The sequence below is a fragment of the Lissotriton vulgaris genome, unplaced genomic scaffold, assembly GCF_964263255.1.
Source record: "Lissotriton vulgaris unplaced genomic scaffold, aLisVul1.2 SCAFFOLD_766, whole genome shotgun sequence".
Classification (NCBI taxonomy): Eukaryota; Metazoa; Chordata; class Amphibia; order Caudata; family Salamandridae; genus Lissotriton; species Lissotriton vulgaris.
In genome coordinates, this window is record NW_028253094.1 from 294,984 (window position 1) to 316,611 (window position 21,628).

Below are 21,628 nucleotides of genomic sequence, written 5' to 3' on the forward strand. Positions count from 1 at the left end.
GCATCATGGATACAATTTTTCTTCTCTTTTTTATTTTATACTGTCCCTCACAGTCAAGATATACCTGGCAGTGACGTTTTAACTTGATTCACCCCGGTCTGCGCTCGTTAAACTAAGGAAGTGCACACAGCACGTGCACGACGCACTTCCAAAGATCAACGGTGAAACAAGTCATATTCTGCGTCCCGCTCCAAATGCTGTGTAATGCCCCAGAGTCTGCAGTCTCCTCCGGGTGCCTAACTATCATACAGGATTGATTTTCATCCGTGCATTAATAGAACACCTTTGTAGAAAGTAAATTCCTACTTAGATCGACGGGACAATTGTGCATGCATTAGATGTGCATACAGAGCTAGGAGACACGGAAAGGGCCTCGCCGCCGCTAGTTTGCGAGTAAAGCAGCGCGGAAATAACAAAGCTGTGTTTTATTGCTGTGGAGTCGAAGTAACAATGCTTGAGTGGCACTCAGCCCTCACACTGTGCTCGCATCTTCTTCTTCTTTTCATGTGCTTGTTGTAGCTTTGGCGGCTCCCTCCCACAGCTTCACAAGCCGAGCAGCACTCCTCAAGCACAGCGGGCAGAATCCGCCACTGGGCACGAGTTTGCACAAGAAACACACATGTAGCATGCTTCTAAGTGACAACGGCATCTGCTCACTGGACCACAATGCCATGCTGCCAGTGTTTTGATACCGCCTTGATCTCCGCCGTTCACAGTGATGTTTTAACTTGATTCACCCCGGTCTGCGCGCGTTAAACTAAGGAAGTGCACAAAGCACGTGAACGACGCACTTCCAAAGATCACCGGTGAAACAAGTCATATTCTGCGTCCCGCTCCAAAAGCTGTGTAATGCCCCAGCGTCTGCAGTCTCCTCCGGGTGCCTAACTATCATACAGGACTGATTTTCATCCGTGCATTAATAGAACACCTTTGTAGAAAGTAAATTCCTACTTAGATCGACGGGACAATTGTGCATGCATTAGATGTGCATACAGCGCTAGGAGACACGGAAAGGGCTGTGCCGCCGCTAGTTTGCGAGTAAAACAGCGCGGAAATAACAAAGCTGTGTTTTATTGCTGTGGAGTCGAAGTAACAAGGCTTGAGTGGCACTCAGCCAGGAGAGAAAGCTCTGAACACATTTGGTCACCATATTTAATCTTTACACGGCATTCGTCACGTGTGTTGGTGTAATATATAAACCAGTATAACATGGACCCTTTCTTTTCACTTTACTCATGCGCATTTTATCGGACTGTTGATGGCGTATCGACCCTGAGAGCAATACGGGCCTAATGCGAACTCTGACTGCCTGGATGAATCTAACCAGGCCCGCACCACCGCCGTGACACATAGAGGAGTTGCTGCCCTAGCAGAGAAACGATGTCTGGAGAGCCTCCCTGGAGCCCCAGGAAACAGTGGACTCTTTGGCGTCCTGGTCTGTTCCCAGGGATCGGCTGCTGCCACTTCCATGTTGCCCCCCGCTTCTCGGCTACCTCCCCAGGGTGGAATGCGTGGTGCGATGCAGGTATTTTCCCTCTATCGGCTGGCCTCCTCGAGCAGATTATCTGCTTCCTTGCCCATATACCGCCGCTTCGGGGTGTCTCTGCGCGCTGTGCTTAGTGCTACAGCCCATGTCTGCTCGCTACGCTCCCGGTGGAGAGTGCGGTGTGAGCTTACCTCTGTCTCACACTTGGGACTGCTCTACCCCCGGCAGGAGTGCAGAAGCACCAAGTCTAGGAGTGACCTCTCGCTCTACTCCCCACCTCCTGGCGGCGGTGCCAGCTCCCTGCAGCTCCAGCTGATAAGATTAGAGCTGAGTGGAGCTCCTGCGGAGAGCTTAGCAGTAAGGCAGGGCGCAGAACAAGGCACTTGGGACACCTCGCCACACCACCCCGGCGCGGAGGGGTTAGTCTGCCGCTGCCACCCTCACTCTTCTCCTGCACCGCTTCCTTCACTTTACCACTACCTTTACTTTAGCTTGATCTGGTCACTCCTCCACCTGTGTCTGCTCCATATCCGCCCTCCACCTATGTGCCTACGTTCCTCACCCTGTACCTTCTCTACTCCATGGGCACCCCCGCTCCACTTGAGTCCCCTCACCAGCACATTTGTCTACTACACCTGTATTCCTGCTCCACCCACACAACCCCTTCCACACGTACCTTCCTGCTTCTCAACGTATGCCCTAGCCTCTACTCCGCCTCTCCCCCTAATTGACCTGTTCCCGCGCACCGGCACTCTCCCCTACATCTGCACACTCTACTTCTCTATCCCTCCACTTGCACACTCCACCCTTCCATCCCTCCAACCCTCCACCTGCACACTGCACCCCTCCATCTCTCCACATGCTTCCTTCTGCCTCCCAACAAGTGAATCCCCTCTACTCCACCTGTAACCCTGCTCCGTCTGAAGCCCCTCTTCTCCTCCACCTGCACACTCCACCCCTCCACCGGTTCCCTTCTGCTCACACAGTACATAGGCTGCGCTGTTGTGGGAATGGATAAGAATGGCAGTGTGGTGGCCACTTTCAAAGTTTCCTTTTTAGGGGTGGCTAATGATTGTTTTTAACCGTCACACCCTCACCCACCCTCACCCACCCTCACACCCCCTCACCCTCACACCCTCACTCACCCCATCATCCTCACCCCCCTCACAACCCTCTCACCCTCATCAGCCTCACACCCTCACACACTCTCACCCTCACACCCCCTCACTCACCCTCACACACTCACACACCCACCCACCCTCACCCTCACACCCCCTCACCCTCACACCACTCAGCGCTACAACACATATGTGTGTGTAGGTGCAAATGCAATGTTCTTGGATTTTCGTCACAATAAAATACACTGAACATAATCTTCACAAAATGTATTTACAAACGTCTAAGCTATTGCCATTATAAATTACAATAACTTTTATTTAAGTATTAATTATTTACAAAATTAAAAGCTGTTATTTGTAATATCAATACATCTAAGTCACGTAAATACAACACACATTGCATTACAAATGCTATAGGTGTCACATTTGCGAAACTTAAAACTATTGACATTGTAACTGACAAAGCTATTAATTTTGCTATTTTCAAAACCAACACATAAATTAAACAAGTGTCATTTACAATACCAATCGCTCAAACTTTCCTAATGCGAAAAGTTAAAAGTATGGGCATTGTAAATCACAAAAAAAAAAATGTAATTTAGAAAACCAATAGCTCAAACTTTCCTACTGCGAGACTTATTGGCAACGCCAGTGCTTGTTAGATTTCTCAATTCCTCCATCTTGCACTATTTTAATGCACAGCTTTGTTCGTCAAACAACTCCATGTTCAGTCAAACAAACTCTTCTTCTCTTTATTCATCTTTTCTCCTTTCTAAAACATAATCAGCAAGTTCATCCTTCTCATTGTCTTCAGAAGCCGTTAACGGTGGAGTCGGGAAAGTTCCCATGTTTTTTGTAACAGCGGTTATGTGTACTTGGTTGAGAATGTGAATCAACGGAGCTACAGGAACAATCAAGATAACCCTCAGTATTTTAATCTCCCAGCAACCAAAAGCATGTTGCAATCCAGACCAAAGATCCTACCACTCCATCATGCATATTATGCCTTTACCAATACCATGCATACTGTTAATCTGTTGATACATTTCCCATAGAGGTCTAAGACGATAATTATAGTTTTTAACACCAATAATAGTGCAAGCACTACCTTTAGCCACTAGGATGAAGCCAACGCCACCCTTGTCTGTAAAATTGCAGTTCGCTGTGCTACTAATTGGGTTGTCATGAGCTCAAGAGCATTTACAATTGAATTAGCCTCTTCCTGTAGCAAGCCCGTTTTAATCTCTTTGATGGATAGGTCTATTCTGTAGCTTGACATTAGGAAAGCAAATCGGCAGTCTCTGACAAGTAAAAATATTTCCTACTGTGCAATGCTAAAGGTAGTGTTAGACTGTATAATGGTGGGCACTAGAAACCCTAGGAAGTATGATTCGGACTAGTTTTTGGCTAGACTCACAAAAGCTCTGTTGTTTCATACAGAGTAAGTCCCAATTCATTCAGAGACACTGCTATAGATGAAGAGCACACCAGAAAGAAAATGGTTCTAGGCATATCAACTTTTGCTAAAATCGTAGGGGGGGTGAGCTTTCTACATTTGTAAATGGTCACATTGCATCTACCTTCTATCAAAAATGCTGCCATTTCCTTTCTCCAAAGCTAGTGCATAGGTAGCTGACGATAGATGAAAAGCAGGGGGAGGAACCTCTTGAACATTTGATCAAGCAAGGACACAGTCATGTCCTCAAGAGAGACACAATTGATTTAATTATTACATTCCGAAATAAAGTATTGAGTGGAGTGGAATTTGTTGTATTATTCTTCCCAGTCAAAAGGAATTCAGTTTATGGACATGCTCATATTTGAGTCTGCGGGTAACGAAAAACACAGCCAACGAGAAGAAAGATTCTAACCCTGCTTGTACTGACCCTGAACCTCTGATTACTTGTTTCTGGGGAGAAGTGGGCTCCCTATGGCTTGACTGTTTCAAGTCTAGAGACCAGCCCTTCCTGACACATCCACATCTTGAACCATCCAGACAAACGTGCTGCAAAGAGAGCCATCCAGACCCATCGAAGAAAAAGATACATAGGAGGTTCACCTCTACAAGGGTTGCAAGCTGCAGCAGTGGGCAGGAGGAGAGCTGCATCTTCGTGGCATGTTTGTGATGTGCCTGCTGGAGCAGGAGAACCCCTCTCAGCAGGTCTGGCATCTCTCGGCTCTGAGGTCCTTTTGGTGTATGGCAAGAGGATACAGGAAGGCACTTCTCAGGTGTTGATGGCAGTGTTGATGATGAGCTCGACTTGTATTGAACCTCACCACCATGGCTGACTTTTGTCATGTGGATGTAGGTTGTGATAGGGTTTATTTGGGATATTTGACAATTCTGCTTATACCTGAGAATAGAGAAGTAGTCAAGATAGCTTTTTCAATATTTTTTTTCCAGTGTCCCTATGAAAGTGTTTCCTTCTCTACTTTCCCCAAGGAATCAGTGTGATAGGCACAGTCGAACCGCTGTCAAATCAAAAAGACTTTGCACAGTTCCTGAAGTGCAGAAGACACAAAGGGGCAGATTTACACCGTTGCATCACTTTTGTGATGCAGCGGCGGCGCAAAACCGGCGCCATGGTTGGGGTACTTACAAAGTGACGCATCTAGGAGATGCGTCACGTTGTAAAGCCCTGCGCCACAAGAAGGCGTTCCTGCGCAGTGGGGGGGCATTCCGGTGCAGCAACGCCTCCTAAAAGTGGCTGAGTGATATCTACAAGATTTCACTCAGTCACTTTTAGTGCCATGCTGCGTCAAAACCCTGCGCCTGCTTGAAGCAGGCGTAAGGATTGAAGCAGCATGTTAGAGATAGGGCACCCCCGAGCCTTGCTGGAGCTGCGTTGCGCTTGTGACTCACCTCCAGCAATGCGCCGAATTTCCGCCGGAGATGCCTCACGCATCTGCCCATCCGAGCGCCACGGTGCACCGCATTGTAAATGTGGCGCATCAGCGGTGACGCACGGGTGGGCAGATGCGTCGCAACTCTTCTGGTGCATCTCTGCTGATTAGCAGAGATGTTACAGAAGTCGTAAATATGCCCCAAAGCGAGTTCCTTTGTCACTTTGTATCCTAAGTGGTATTCCAATCCTCGGGGCAATAAACTCACATCGTTTTTTTTTTAGCTACAGTGAGAGCATAGGGTCGGGCACAGGCATAGGTTTCCATTTCTCCTGAAATTAAACAGTCCAAAAATGTGGAGAAAAACATAAGACATCATCAAAGCATTTCAATGACATTTATCCGAATATGATGAAAGGACCTCTGGTGCAGGCTGGGCAATCTTTTTACTTTTACCAATGTGTAAGACTGACGGACTGCACAGCACAACAGACCAATGGAAATATTACTGGGCCAAAGGTGAGAAAATAGAGTTTAAAACAATGGGTGCCAGGGGCACCGATCATACCACCGCGACTGACATGTTCAATACCACTGACCAAGAACAACCATTTTCCCATCCTTGCCACACCAGGGCCCATCCGGCTATCTATACTTTGACCAGATTCTGGAGGTGGGATACAGACGGGTGGTCCTGAGTGATACAGCGATGTGAGATACATAGGGGCATATTCTCCAGGAGCTATTGCCGAGTTAACTGCACTTTATTGCAGCCAAAGTGGCAATAAATGTATCGCCCCATTCACAAGCTGGTATTAACAGCCCATATTACCAGTGTACCCGCGATAGCAGCCGCAAAAACATTGCCACGGACGACCCCGTAACTACCGCTGATGAGATGCAGAGGAGGCGTTCCCGTGCCAAAAGCTGCAACAACACCACTCTGCAACATTCTCAACGATCAGCCAGGTAGATGAAAAGTCCACGAAACATGCAATAAGACGCGTTAGCAGCAGGAATCTAACACCTGCTCTGACCTGGTGCAAAGTCGGACGACAGCCAGCATCACAAAAGGGAGGCCAGCCCAGACCCACACCTCAAGAACAACAGATGCCATGGAGCCACTGAACATGCGTGCCGGACACCCAAGAGGGCCACAACACCCACCGTGGCCCAATCTGAGGACCACTGCTGACCGCTGCCTCCAGCCTACACTGCGGTCCAGCAGGTCACAGAGTCTTGATTTGGCAATGGCGGAGTTCATTTCAGTCTACCGGCAACATCGCAGAGTGCATCCCCTCTCAGCCCTGGTGCCACTAAGTCTGTTCCCCGACATTCATGGACACTCTCTGGTCGTACATTGGTGGCGGTTGAGTGTATTGACTAGGGGGGAGTTTTCATCCTCATGCAGCTGATACCGAATTGGTAGTGGCAACGAGGCTGTCGCTTTGAACTCCTCCATTTGCTGCTTCCGGATAGCTTCTGCACTTTGCATCATGCCCTGGTGGACCCCTTCCACTGTCCTACCTCAGTGGACCGCAAGTCACCTTCCCGTGGCGGTGTGCTTGTGCCGGCCACTGTGCATCCGGGGCCATAACTCCGTGCAGCTCAAGTCAGGGACCCTGTCTGAATGAATATTGGATGACCTCTGTGACGGTGGTCTTGGGGTCATTGACGCCATGTCTCTGTGGCCCTGCGCTGTCTGCTGCCTCCAGTCTCAACTGTGGACCACCAGGGCTCACACATCCAATCGAGTCCTGACCGGCACAGACGTGGCATCACCGCAGGAGGCACACGCCACCATCTCTAGGGCCAACTCCAACCACCATCTGCCGGAGTCAAAACAGGGGTACTGGCAGACTAACGGAGTTGCTCAGCCCTGTCGTGAATGCCATCATCTGCCTGATCCCTTGCTCAGCACTCCAGGTGCCACTGACTCAGTGCACCGCAACCCATGGACCGTTACTGATTGAGTTTTGTGCTGTGGAGAGGTTGCGCAACAATGTCACCTCAGGCAGTGTGGGAGACCTGGGACGTTGATGAGGAAGATGATGCAAGTCTAACACACCCCACTGCATCTGCATCAGGAATATCCCAAATGGACACAATCCTAGTCATTTTCATCATATGAGCACGCTCAGCTCTAGTGCCCCAACCTCAGTGCACTGCAACTCACAGACACTTCTGTTTGTATGCTGGGTGACCTCTGTACTTGCTCCAGCTCCCTCCATGTTGCTCAGCAGTTGACTCTGTTATGCAGGTGTTTTCTGTTTCCGTTGCACTGGTGTCAACTGCTCAGGTTGTTGCCAGCACCAACAACTCCGTGCGGGCTGGCTTACACTCACCCACACACATCCAGCATAGGTGTCACTGTACATATGGCCCTGCAAATGAAGGGGCCGGGTGCACGTGCCAGTAGCCAGTTCAAAATAATATCTGTGTGTGTCCCTGTGGTCTTGTTGTATGCATGAGTGCCCTGGGCCTATGACATTACACTGTTGACTTTGGCCTCCGTTTCCTCCAGCTCCTCCTGTGGCGCAGGACCCCCACTTACTGTCACCGTTGCTGCCTTCCTGTTGGCAGCGGCTTTGTGCCTGGTTTATTTTTTCACATCATGCCAGCACCTCTTGGCCTCCTCCATTGGCCTCCTCGACACTCCGACTGCATTCCCGGTAGACTATTTGTGGGTCAGTTGATGGTAGTGTTCTGTCACCTCCGTGACTTGATCTGGTTTTGCTGCGGACTGCACCCCGTCTTCCTCTCCCTCTTCTCCCTGGCCTTCCCCGACCCCATTGTTCCTTGCTGGTGGTCTGTGGGGGTTGTGGGTTTCTGTTGGCCTCTGCCCTCGGTCATGGTGCATCCATGTTGCTACTAACTTTGTATTGTGTTTGGTGTGTTGTTTTTGTAGCTTATATAGTGCATTTCCGACCAGACGCGTTGGATTTGCAGGCCTGCCACTAGTTTCACTGCTTTTTGTATCGCGATTGGCCTCATCGCAGCTTTTTTTGCATTTGTGTTTTGCATTTTTGCGGCGTGACGTTGAATTTAACGTGGTCATTTGCCGCGTTATATGGAGTCTATCGCATGGTACCACTTTGTTGTCAATACTTGGTTAACACGGCATAATTTTCCAGCGATGGACTGTGATGTTGAGACTTGCGTTACGTTACTTTTGCGATGGTTATCACACGTTCTTGAGAATGTGCCCCATACAGTGTTACATCAGCGCTGGAGGACAGCAGCAGTTTTAGCAGCATTGTCAGTTAAAGCATTTTCCCTAAATACTTTGTCTTGTGTGTACTGATGAGCAGCACATTTAACAATACCCACCTTCCAAGGGGCCTAATGAATATTAATCAGTCCTTTAACATAGAATGCATTCTTCAATAAAAGTACCAGACAAAGTGGAAAGTCATGAGCAGCTGTAAAGGAATATTTTAAATCAGTGAAGATGGTGACACTTTTCTTAGTAGCTAATATATAAATAAGAACAGAATGCACTTGTGGTAAACATCCACTGTCAACTACTTCGTGCAAGGCGCATAACGTATATACCTGTAACTAGTTCCACTTCATCATTTCTACACAGAAACTGTCAATATAATAATACATCTTAGGGGCATATCATCAAGGCCATGCGATAATTATCGCTCAGCGCGAGGATAATTATCGCCGGCCAACTCTGAATTTTATTGCAGAGATAGCGTGCTATCAGCAGCGCTTATCACCAAAGCGATAAAATTCAGAACGCAAGCTGCAAATTGTGCAATTATCGTTGGAAATACAGCGATATTGCGCACAAGGTTTGGCGAAAGCTTGCTGATAGGGCAAGATATACTTAGCCATATCCACCTTACAAAGGATATCATGGCTAAGTCAGTTTTGAAGCAGGTGCAAGGAAAGTAGCGATAACAGAGGTTATCGCTACTTCACTTGTCGCTCTGCAGGTTAGCGTGCCCATTGATAATTGGTGAAATGTCGCTTAGCGACATTTCTCCAGTTATGTCAGGGCAGAAACGCCCACTTTGCATCTCATTAGAGATGCAAACATGGGCGTTGGGGGAAAGGGCGATAATGCAAAGATTCATGCAATAGTGTGATCTTGCTGATTAGGCGTTAAAATGATCGCCGCTTTCTGTCCAAAAATGGACGCTAAAGCGGCGATAATTGTATCTCCGGGGCTTGATGATATGCCCCCTAATTAGGTCGATGTGCATCAGCAAGATCTATCTGGGCATCTCTGAGATCTGTAGTAGTCAGACTACAGTTGTGTGGTTCTCCATCTATGGATATAGGGAACAATGAGGCTTGGTAACTTCTGGGCCTCTTGCCAAGCCAATATGCGAGGTATAAATCATCCGTATTTTATAACTTGACAGTCTTGACATTGAAACATGTTCTGTCTTAGTGGTCAGTAGCAAAGCAACCACAGGAGTTACAGTAACATTAAGAGGCAAACCAAAAGCAAAATCTTGCACAGAACCATCAGTTTCTTTACCAGGTTTTATGATGGGTAACATTGGAGCAATACAGATGTTACGAGGGTGGATCAAAACTTTTTGTTTTAACAGAGCTACACTAACGGGGTGGATTCCTGCGTCAACTACATCAACCATTTTTCCAAAAACGGGTAGATAACTCAGAGGTTCTCCAGGTAGATCGACTAGTACCAATATCAATAAAGCAGGAAATGGTATTTCTGTTGATGACACACATGACAATACATACAGCTCTTCCTGCTCTACAGGGATCACATCATGTACAGAGCCATTGGTTCCACTTGGGCTGTCATAAAATAGTAGGTAGTTGTTTGGAGCAGATGTAGGAGAGGAACGTTTGGTTGCTTATGTAGATCCTAGGACCGTGTGGTTGAATCAGACAGTCTCATTTCCTATGTCCCAGTTGACAACAATGAAAACAGGCGGCATTACCAGGTAGAGCTAGATTCCCAATTTCCAGCCTCTGGCCCCTCCTTACCCTTACGCCTTCTCAGTCTCCTCTGCCCCTCCCTCTAACTACGCCTTCTCAGTCTCCTCTGCCCCTCCCTCTAACTGTTTGTTGAGCAGATTGCATTTGCCAAGACATCAATTTCGATTTTGTTTATTCTTTTTTTGTTTCTTAAATAGAGTCACAATGATTACTTATAGAAATCAATTCCGATAAATTCTTATTTTGACAATCCATGAAGATTGTTCTTAGCTGTTGTTGTACAAAAGCCTCCACCGCTGCCTCCTGAGCAGTGTCAGCAGAATGATGATCAAATATATGGCAATCCCTGGACATGTATCAACATATATGTACTGTGCCCAACCACAAGAGCATGACTTGAGGATTTGACTGTCATTGTGGCTGTGAGCCCTTTCCGTGCTACATTAATCCGAGGTGATTTTAATACTATTATGGATTGGAGGTTGGACTTCTGTGATGCCCAGAAGCTGTCTTTGCATCATGCCACCATACTACAGTAGCAGGCTGATGCAATGGACCTGTGTGGTATTTGGTGAGTCTTGAACCCACATGCTAAGACATTTAAACACTATTCTGCCACACACCAGTTCCTAAACACTTGCCTCAAGAAAACACCACAAACACTTCAAGCATAAACACATATGACGGCTCACAAACGGGAAGACCGGAATTGAGGATTTTCCCACCTCTCACGCAGGAATCATTCCTCTCCGCTCTGTCATCATTAAAAAGTGGATCCCCCTCAGATCCCGCACCCCTCAATATCCTAGCTTTAGTCGGACCTACCATTGCTCCTATGGCCACTCAACTAATCAATACCTCCTTCGACTCTGGCACGGTACCCCCTGAGTGGAAAAGGGCATTGGTCCGCGCCCTGCTAAAAAAAACTAAACCTAACCTGACCTAGATCCTACGGATCTAGGCAACTACCGACTCATTTCACTTCTGCCGGGCATAAGTAAAATAGCAGAAAAACATGCCAACCGTGCACTTTCGGCCTTCCTCGAAAGTAGTGGAGCCCTTTACCCCTTTCAAACTAGCTTCCGCCCCGGTCAGGGGACAGAAATCGCTATACTATCAGTAGTGGAGGAAACCAGGAAAATCCTGGACACAGAAGGTACAGCCGTAATCATTCTCCTAGACCTAAGCGCGGCTTTCAACACGGTTAACCACCATGTCCTGATCCACCGCCTTAGGGGGGCAGGAGTGTCCGGAACAGCACTAACATGGCTGCGTCCTTCTTAGAAGGAAGATCTTTTCAGGTCTTCCAAAGCAACCTCACTGCACGAAGCATGCCATTAGGTTGCGGAGTCCCACCCTTTCTAACGCCTGTATGGCTCCACTAGTGGATATAGTATCTCCATTTGGAATACACCTGGTGACCTACGCGGACAGTACTCAATTGGTCGTTGCTCTGAGCCACCCTGCCAACAAGCTAAGGGCCTCCTACCCTGCCTGGAGGAGGTAGTAAAGTGGATGCGTCTCTCGCACCAGAAACTCAAGGAGGAGAAGACAGAACTCATGATCCTGGGTGACCATTCGAGCCTCTGTCTAAATACCCTCTGGCCATCTTCGATGGGATCATTGCCCTACCCCAAAACAGAAATAAAAAGTCTAGGACTATGGCTAGACCAGAACCTCACCTTTAAAACCCAGGCAAGAAAGACAGCTGCCTCGTGCTACGGCCTTCTCAGAATTATTTGTAAGGTCCTTCCTCTATTACCCCCTCTCACTAAAAGATTAGTCACCCAGGTCCTCATCCTATCCAGATTGGACTATGGCTATGCCCTCTACCTAGGAACTCCTAAGGAGGTCATCTAAAAACTGCAGGTCATACAGAACTGTGCCAAAGGTTGCTCACTGATACCACCACTCGTTGCTCAGCAAGACTGGCACTTAGTTCACTCCACTGGCTCCCTGTACAGCAGAGAGTAAATTTCAAACCCCTTTGCATAGCACAACTCCATCAACGATCATGGGCCACCAATCAACAGGGCGATGATTCGACCGTACAGAGCAAATAAAGCACTCCGCTCCAATGAACTCCATTTACCGACAATTCCCAGGACTAAGAAGGCCAGAAGTGGTGGCAGGCTCTTCTCACTCAACGCCTCCAGACTATGGAATGCCCTCCCACTGGATCTACGGAGTGAACCTAACTTCCTGAAATTCCGTATACAACTGAAGATCTAGCTGTTCATCTAGAGCCCTTCCTCCGCCCACTCATATCCACACAGTGCTGGGAGGCTTCCGGGTAGCCGTGGGCAATGCAAATAACAATAACAATAACAATAACAATGATTTCTGATCATGCCCCTTTGGAGCGCACACTGGCCTGTATTGGAAGATCTCGGTTTGGCGGGTATCACTTTAGAAAAACAGTGAACTTTTTGGGGGAGTCCACAGGTTCAGTAAAACAACTTGGATTTGTGACAAAAGCTGGTGTTGACATTAATGGAAATGAACTCTAAAAACATGTATATTATTATATGGTGGTCAGAAATGTTTTGATTAGCAGCAGTTATTGCGTGTTACAGAGCAACGAGTTTGGGATGGTCCGGTTTCAACTAAGATAAGTTTACTGCATTATGGGAGATGCAGTTTTTGATTCTAAAATCAGTTTGTAAGCTGGTGGTGGGAAAAGAGGGCCAATTAGGAAGTAGGAGGGAGGTTAAATGTGGTTAAAGAGGGGAGGGTTAAGGTGGTGAATAATCACCTTAGGAAAGAAAAGGGGGCATGACGGTTTTAAACACGTGTAGTACAGGACCAGTAGCAATGATTGCTCGGGTTGAGGGGGGACAGTGCAGTGAAAGATTTAATTATGGGAAAGTGCATGCAAGTTGCGAGAGAATTGGGGGGAAAGTTGGGTGTTAGAAACAGAAGGAAGGTTGATTGGACTGTGTGAAGAGGATGGAGTGGGTTTAAATACAAGAGCGGATGGGAATGAGATTGAACCTGAACAACAAATGTATGAATGAAGACAGAAGGGAATAGATGGTTTTGAACAGACTGTTGTAGGATGGAGTAGAGTGTTAGAAGGTGACCAGGTAAGGGGCTAAGGCTTCACGGGGACTTTCAACATGGCGTTTGGAACGTAGTTTGGGAGAAGGAAGGGAAAGTAGATAGTGTTGTTGGACCGGAGTGAATAAAGGGGAAATCATTGGTTTACTTTTAGAACGGTTGTTTTTCATCAGGTGGTTTTCATCAGTACTATTTATGAAAGGATGCAGTATGGGGGAATACGAAAGGGTTGCATAGTAACATGTCATTTTGAAAATGAAAGTTTGAGCAAGAAGTATAATGCTGGTCAAGATGGTAATGATCATTGTTTTTATTGTTGTTTTTCAGTGACCCCTGACAAAGGGCGCTTATAGCCCGAAATGCATTAGTTTTTTAAAAATAAATACATTGCTTTGAATGAATTCTGCATTAGTCTTGCTCTTGCAAGAGGTCAGGAGGGACACGGCGCGAACATAAGAAATATAAAAAATTGCATATTATTCCGAGTGTGGATTCAAGCTTAAAGTTGAAACAAAATAAGAGGCTTAAAAATGATGGTTTAAAAATAATGGAAGATTAGGAATATACAGTTTGATAAGGAGAAATATATGATCGCCATGTTGGCACAATTAAGCAGTGTGATTGGTCGGGGCGAGAGGACGCCCCCATCTTTAGAAGATGTATCACTTTAGTGCCTGGTCCTTGACTGACCCGCTTTAGCAAATTATCATATGGAGCACATTAAATTATTCCTTGAATTTAATGAAGCTAAGGGCTATCCCTGAACACTGTCTGAGAGTACTTGAAGGTGACCATATGCATCGGTGCCCTGACCAGCAATGGAAAGACAAAGAAGAAACCTTGTTTTTTTAATTTGAAACTGAACTCCTTCACATTGAACACGAGCTTGCTGATATCCATAGCTCTCTTCTTCTTCGTCAAACTGAGGTTTAATGCCAGACCATTTATGATATGCCCATGACACGACTTGGGAGCTCTGCATCTCTTTCCAAAGGAGGTTTTCTGCAAGCAGTGATAATGCTGGCAAGCTGCTTTAGTAACCAGCCTCAGGGCTAGAATAAGACCTTTAGAGGCCCTAAGCACTTAAAAGATTTTGATGGCCCCATATATACACCAACACATACAACAGCAAGGAACTCTTCGCCATAGTCAAGGAATGCGCTAGGCCCAACAGTGAGACCACAGACGAGCCCCCGACCTTTGGAACAAACTCAGCACCTTCTTCCACCACAAGATTAGGAAGAGCTACAACAGGTTCAACACCCTAGATCCAGCCACCATGCCTGCAACCATCATATTCCACCAAGCTGCATCCTAACAGACTGTGCTCTGCTGGATCTAGATAATAACAGAGAACATGCTCAAGACCATGAAGAGCATCAGCTCAGGTGCCCCAACGGATACCTGGCAGTACCACATCTTCCACAGAGCAGCCGCCGCCATCCTCAGACCCACCAGACCTAAATCATTTCTGACCGATCTCACTCCACCCCTTCCCAGCCAAAGTCATAGATAAGGCCATCAACGCCCAACTCTTCGAGTTTATCGAAGTGAACCACGTCCTGGACACCTTCCAATCCGGCTTCCGAAGCAACCACAGCATAGAGACTGCACTCCTCGCTGCCACAGATGACATCCACACCCTCCTCGACCGGGGCGAGACAGCAACCTTCATACTACATCTGGGCCTCTTTCATCTCCTTCTCCCACGTACCCTAATCACAAGAGTGTAGTATTGAAGAAAGGACGCTCCAAGCCAGGTAGTTTACCACATAGATTTATTGAGGTGGTAAGTTAGATAGAGAGAGGTAAAGTCAGAGTTAAGTAGGAGCCCTACCAGGAGCAGCTTTCCTGCTGCCAGCCCTTCATCCAACTGATTCACGCACAAACACATTCCAAACACTAAAATTCCATCAGGCAGTCATTCTGGCTGAGCAGCAGGTACCAAATATCTCCCTCCTTTACAACGCAAAGGAAGGAAGTTTTAAAAGGCATCAAAAAGAGGCAAGAAAATAAAAGAATGAAATATAATGAATGGTACACTGAAAGAAGGCGTGAAAATGAAATATGGAAAGAGCAAGCAGAAGAAGTAAAGTGGATAGGAAGTGAGAGAAAAAACAAGTACAAGCGACTATTACACCATATTCCTTTCCACAGAAACACCAAAAATAAATACAAACTCATACAACAGACTAACAAGGAAGCCAAGTACTAAGATCATGTATGCTGGCTAGGCAAACAGGAAAGTATAGGGTGTTAGAAAGAAGATAAAAGAGAAGAAGTAAGTAAACGTAGAATATGCAGATACGGGAAAGTAGCTAAAATGGAAAAACACCAGAACACTTTCACCAAGAAAAAGGTGGGTGGAAAGTATAGAAATGCAGAATTACCCCAAAGGAGAAGGGTAGAAGGTGTGGGAGGGACCCACACAGCACAACGTATGGAATAAAACACACGTGCACAAAATGTGAGGAGAAAGACCACACAGCATAAAATATGTGGAGAAAGACCACACAGTCTAAAATGTGTGGGGAAAAAAATGAATAATCCTTGTAGCGCAGCAGGTTCAAGCCTTGTAGTTTAGAAGGTTGAAGCCTTGTAGCGCAGCAGGTTGAAGTAAGTACGCGTAGTGAAGCAGGGCGACATTACTCTATGCCCCTAGCGAATTCTCACACTAGTGCAGGACAGTTCCAATGAAGAACTCGTAGAACTGTTTAAATTGTGTGACTGATTTGATACAAATATGTCCACAGTCTGGATGGCAGGAAAGAAGAAAAGGAAACTCAACAGTACCTGGTTCAGTGGTAGAGAAGTCTTGATCCGAAGAGCAATAGAGGAGAGGCAGCAGATTAAAGAAAAGTCAACAGTGCCTAAAGTGAAGAACAATGAAATGTTACGGTGCTCCGATGTATTAAAATTATGTAGAATGTTCAGATGCGGTGGTGCTGGAAAGCCGTTAGATGGCACTGTTGTATTTTTTTTTTTTAAGCACAGCGTGGTGTTAACCCAATACTTGTGGCTTTTGCCAATAACAAGAAATGGTGCCCAAACGAGGATCGGAACATCAGGGAAAGAGGTAAAGGAACTCCTCTGCGTAATACTGATGTGCTGCAAAGTTGTTTCAATAAAAACAAGCATTTGCAATACAATAGGTCTCGCATTAGGAAAGTTTGAGCTATTGGTATTGTAAATGACAAATATTTTATTTATGTGTTGGTTTTAAAAATAGCGAAATTAATAGCTTTGTCATTTACAATGCCAATATTTTTAACTTTCGCAAATGTGACACCTATAGCATTTGTAATGCAATATGTGTTGCATTTACGGGGCTTAGATGTATTGATAATACAAATAACAATGGCTTTTAATTTTTTTTAAATAATAAATACTTAAATAAAAGTTATTGTAATTTATAATGGCAAAAGCTTCAACTTTTGTAAATAACTTTTGTGAAGATTATGTTCAGTGTATTTTATTGTGACGAAAATCCAAGAACAGAAGTGAAATATTAACATCTTTTTGTGACATTTGTAATAAAGTTTGAAACATTGATAAAACATACTTGAACCAGTTGTTGAATGGTTGCACATATTGATGCTGTGTTGGCGCTGAGTGATGTTGTGGTGGCGATGAGTGATGCTGTGGCATTCAGTATTGCTTTGGTAGCGTATAGTGATGTTGTGGTGCCCCTGTGTGATTCTGTGGTGCCCCTGAGTGATTTTGTGTGGGGGTTAGTGATGCTGTGGTGATGCGATAGATTGATAGAGTGAGGGGCTATAGATAAGAGTGAGGGACGATAGATAAGAGTGAGGGCGACAGATAAGAGTGAGGGCGACAGATAAGAGTGAGGGCGACAGATAAGAGTGAGGGCGATAGATAAGAGTGAGGGCGATAGATAAGAGTGAGGGCGATAGATAAGAGTGAGGGTGATAGATGGAGTGAGGGCGATAGATGGAGTGAGGGCGATAGATGGATAGAGTGAGGGCGATAGATAGATAGAGTGAGGGCGATAGATAGATAGATAGAGTGAGGGCGATAGATAGATAGAGTGAGGGCTATAGATAGATAGAGTGAGGGCGATAGATAGAGTGAGGGCGATAGATAGAGTGAGGGCGATAGATAGAGTGAGGGCATTAGATAGAGTGAGGGCAATAGAGTGAGGCCGATAGAGTGAGGGCGATAGAGTGAGGGCGATAGAGTGAGGGCGATAGAGTGAGGGCGATAGAGTGAGGGCGATAGACAGAATGAGGGCGATAGATAGAGTGAGGGCAATAGAGTGAGGGTGATAGAGTGAGGGCGATAGATAGAGTGAGGGCGATAGATAGAGTGAGGGCGATAGATAGAGTGAGGGCGATAGATAGAGTGAGTGAGGGCGATAGATAGAGTGAGGGCGATAGATAGAGTGAGGGCGATAGATAGAGTGAGGGCGATAGATAGAGTGAGGGCGATAGATAGATAGAGTGAGAGCGATAGATAGAGTGAGGGCGATAGATAGATAGAGTGAGGGCGATAGATAGATAGAGTGAGGGCGATAGATAGAGTGAGTGAGGGCGATTGATAGAGTGAGTGAGGGCGATAGATAGAGTGAGTGAGGGCGATAGATAGAGTGAGGGCGATAGAGTGAGGGCGGTAGGAGTGTGTGTGTGGGGGGGGGTTATGTGTGTGTGGGGGGTTTTGTGTGTGGGGTTTTTTGTGTGTGTGGGGGTTGTGTATGGGGGGGTTGTGTGTGTGGGTTGTGTGTTTGGGGGTTGTGTGTGTGGGGGGTTGTGTGTGTATGGTTGTGAGTATGGGGGTTGTGTGTGTATGGTTGTGTGTGTGTGGTTGTGTGTGTGTGTGGGGGGGGTGTGTGTGGTTATGTGTGGGGGGGTTGTGTGTGGGGTTGTATGTGTATGGTTGTGTGTGGGTGGGGGTTGTGTGTGTGGGGTGTGTGTGGGGGGGGTTGTGTGTGTGGGTGTGTGTGTGGGGGGTTGTGTGTGTGGGGGGTTGTGTGTGTATGGTTGTGAGTATGGGGGGTTGTGTGTGTATGGTTGTGTGTGTGGTTGTGTGTGTGTGTGTGGGGGGTGGGGGGGTGTGGCTATGTGTGGGGGGGTTGTGTGTGGGGTTGTATGTGTATGGTTGTGTGTGGAGTGTGTGTGTGGGGGTTGTGTGTGTGGGGGGTTGTGTGTGTGGGTGTGTGTGTGGGGGGTTGTGTGTGTGGGGGGTTGTGTGTGTAGGGTTGTGTGTGTGGGTGTGTGTGGGTGTGGGGGGCAGTGTGTGTGTGTGGGTGTGTGTGGTGGTGTGTGTGTGGGGGGTTGGCTGTGTGTGGGGGTTGTGTGTGTGTAGGGTTGTGTGTGGGGTGTTGTGTGTGTGGGTGGGTGTGGCGGGGTTGTGTGTTTGGGGTGTGTGGGTGGTGTGTGTGGTTGTGTGTGTGTGTGTGGACTTTGTGTGGTGTTGTGTGTGTGGGGGGTTGTGTGTGTGTGTAGGGGGGGTGAGTGTGGGGGGTGTGTGTGGGGGGGTCTGGGTGTGTGTGTCTGGGGTTGTGTGTGGGGATTTGTGTGTATGTGGGGTTGTGTGTAGGGGGTTGTGTGTGGGGTTGTGTGGGTGTGGGGTTGTGTGTATGTGGGGTTGTGTGCGTGTGATTAGGGTTGTGTGTTGGGGTTGTGTGTGTGGGGGGGTTGGTTGTGTGTGGGGTTGTGTGTGTGGGGTTGTTCGTGGGGGGTTGTGTGTGGGGGGCTGCGTGTGTGTGGTTGCGTGTGTGTGGTGTTGTGTGTGTGGGGGGGTTGTGTGTGTGTGTGTGGAGTTGTGTGTGTGTGTGGCAGCCGGTCAGCAGCCTGTCTAGGACACAACAAAATAATGTGTATGTGTGACAACAGTTTTGCAGATTAAACAGTTACAAGATAACATCCTTTGCACACAACATATAGTGGGCGATGGAAGACTGAGTAATAAAATGTGCAATCAACAATGGCTGTCTTCAAGTTAAGTTTTTACACCTTACAGTGATTGGAAATTAGCATAATGGGAAAACTGTTTAGTGTACCTCCAAGGACGCTAGGTGAGAGGCATTATGTAACAGTTTACGTTTCCAAGTTATTTCCACAGGCAAAAAGCTCGGTTTGCATCAATCTTTGGGAACTGTCCCGTGTATATTATGCAGGAAGTCGGGTTCCCTTCCAGCACAAACAGGGTAAACTTCAGAGGTAAACCGGTTTCACTAATGGCTAATCAGTGGGCAGCACAGCCACCGTTTCAAGACAAATCCTACAAAAAACGAGTGAACAACAAGCCACAAAAATGAGGCATAAGTATTACCTTTCCCACAATGAAACCAAAAAGTTACTCGTTTTTTGGGAAAATGACAATACAAATTGAATAAGGCATTCAAAACTATAATTAAGCACTGAGGGAGCCTACCCCTCGTGTGTCCCCCCGCATCACCGCCGCAGCCCGGGACAAACCGAACATCGCCGCCGGCCTGCGACCAGGAAGTCAGGCAGGCCGGGCGGGACAGAAATTTAGAAATGCCCGTAAAGTGTGATGGTGTCCATGGTTGTTCTAACACCACCCAACGTAAATCAGTTTCTGTGTGCTGTTTAACAAGAAAATGATTTGTCAATTTAGTTGCTCTCTTTTTGCACTGAATGGTACTCTTGTGTTCTGAAATTCTTATTTTGATTTTGCGTGGTGTCATCCCGACATAGCGGAGCTTGTACGGGCACCAAATCAGATAAATGAGTTTATCGCTGTTGCAATTCGTGTGTTTTCACAGTGTCCATGGTCTCTCTGTACCTATGTCGATTTCAGTCATTTTTTCAGTTTGGGGACACACTGCACACATGCCACACGGAAAGTGACCCCTCACGGGAGGTAATTCCACAAAGCTGTGGGCCCATCATTCTTCTTTTTTTCTCTTGGGCGGGTGTGGACCAACCTGTCTTAATGTTGGTGCTTCTCTTGTAAGCAACCATAGGGACTGGGAGTTTCTCATTTCCTGAGTTGAGTATCTTCAAATGGCGATTGATACTTTTCTTGATTAGGTTGGAGTAACTGGAAAAAGTATTGACAAAGGTCAATCTAGAATTCTTCTCTTTCGGAGCTTGAATTTCTATCAGAGCTTCTAGGTTGTTGTTTGCTGCTCTCTTAGGAGATTTACGTATTGTTGATATAGGGTAATTTTTTACCTTCAAATCATTTGTCAGCGTTTTCGCATGTTCTTTGTATTTCTCCATTGTTGAGCAGTTTCGCCTTATTCTGAGAAATTGCCCAAAGGGCAAATTTTCCCGGAGGGCTTTGGGGTGGTAGCTCTGATAAGGTAGTAGAGAGTTGCAAGCCAAAATCTTCATGTATAGCTCTGTAGCTAGTCCATCATCCTCAGGGAAGATCCGGATATCAAGGAAAGCAAGGCTTTCTTTTGAGAATTCCAAGGTGAAGCGTAAATATTAATTTCTCTCATTGATCCATGAGTGGAAGGCCTTTATTGTCTCAATGTCACCCCTCCATACCACAAAGATGTCATCTATGTAGCGTTTCCAGACACGAATGTGTCTGTAGAAAGGGTTGCATTCTTCTAGTATCGATGTCTGTTCAAACTGGTGGACATACAGGTTGGACAGGCTCAGCGCACAAATACTGCCCATTGATGTGCCCGAGATTTGTAGATACAAGGTATTCTCAAACTTAAAATAGTTTTCTTTCCTGACTTTGTGGGCGCAAGACATAATGAATTGCACAGGTGTTATGCTTTCTGCCAAGTGTTCTTCCAGCATCAGTTGTTTTGTTGCTAAAGTCTCATCTTGAGGTATACACGTATACAGAGACTCAACATCGATAGATACCAAGAAATCTTGGTCTCTATCAAATGGAATCTCTGTAAGATGACGAAGTAGATCTTTTGTATGTAACAAAAACGTTGGCATGTTGGATACCATAGGTCTCAAAAAGAAATCCACAAAAGTGGATAAGGGTTCAAATGATGACCCAATTCCTGAAATTATAGGCCTCCAAGGAGGGGGACATTTCTCTTTATGTATTTTGGGTAATACATAAAAGTACAGAATAGTGGAAAAGGATGTTATCAAATAGGAAGATTCATGGTCCGTGATCCAATTATTTTCTTTTACTTCATCCACCATTTTCTTGATTTCTTCTGAGAGGCATTTAGTGGTATCCATTTTAAATATTGTGTACGATCTCCTGTCGTCCAATTGTCGTA